Genomic DNA, 1,012 nt, shown 5'->3' with positions numbered 1-1,012 from the left:
TAGCCCGGCTAGGAGTGGCTGGGAGGCGCTTCGGCAGTCGGCTGGGAGACTTGACTCTACTTCCGGGGCGTGGTCCCTCCAGGGCTGCGCATAGGTTTGAGGAGCGCTCGTAGGAGGGAATTCGACACAGCCGGGCAAATGCTACTCAACTGGAGTAGGACTTGAGTTGGAAACCGGTCTCACCGCCTATTAGTGGGAAAAACATATTTCTAGAGTGCTTCCGCCCGCCGCCAGCCGTGGGCTGGGACTACAAATCCAGGCCGGCCGGAGTCCAGGAATGGGGGCAGGGGAGGGCGGCGGTGGGAAGAGAGGCATGCTGGGAACTGTAGTAGTGTCATCTCCACGTTCGCCGCAGGTATGTCTTCATCTTAATGTTGAGGCCACTTAGACCTTGGCACTTTGGGGAATGGCTACGGCCAAGAGAACCGAAAGGCTTCTTCAGTGATAGGACTTTTGCTTTTTGCACATCCGTCTAAACGCCGGCGAGTGAGCGCCTGAGATTCAGTTTGTCCTAGTGTGAATTGAAAGGAATCTATCTTCTTGCCTTTAGATTCGCAGCACCTCAGAACTGAATAATATATTTTTCTCCGTAGAATGCATCTTTGTAAGTCTTCTAGTAATCAGAGAAATCCGTCCCAGTCTAATTCATCATTTTACAAAGAAAGTGTTTGCCCATGGTCCCCCAGCATATTCTTAGCAGAGCCAAAACTAGAGCTCAGATCCTTTTGCTTTCACTACAACACCATATTGTTTCTCACAAAGGAGCGTAAACTTGGGATAATGTGACTGAGGTGAAGGACCTGATCCGTGGACTTCTTTTGGTCACTTAGACCCACACACACGTTTTTTACAGATCAGATTGGTCAGGCAATTTGGTTAAAATAGGAAATGTCAGTGGTAGGCCCCTTTTCCCAGATGAATGTTTAGAAGCACCATGAAATTTAGTGATAAACTTGAAGAAAACAGGTATGAGTAACAAGATCCAATTTCCTATTTGTTTTAAAGAAAAATA

Source organism: Lipotes vexillifer, unplaced genomic scaffold, assembly GCF_000442215.2.
Source record: "Lipotes vexillifer unplaced genomic scaffold, Lipotes_vexillifer_v1.1 scaffold712, whole genome shotgun sequence".
Taxonomy (NCBI): domain Eukaryota; kingdom Metazoa; phylum Chordata; class Mammalia; order Artiodactyla; family Lipotidae; genus Lipotes; species Lipotes vexillifer.
Note: the sequence above shows the minus strand (reverse complement) of the source record.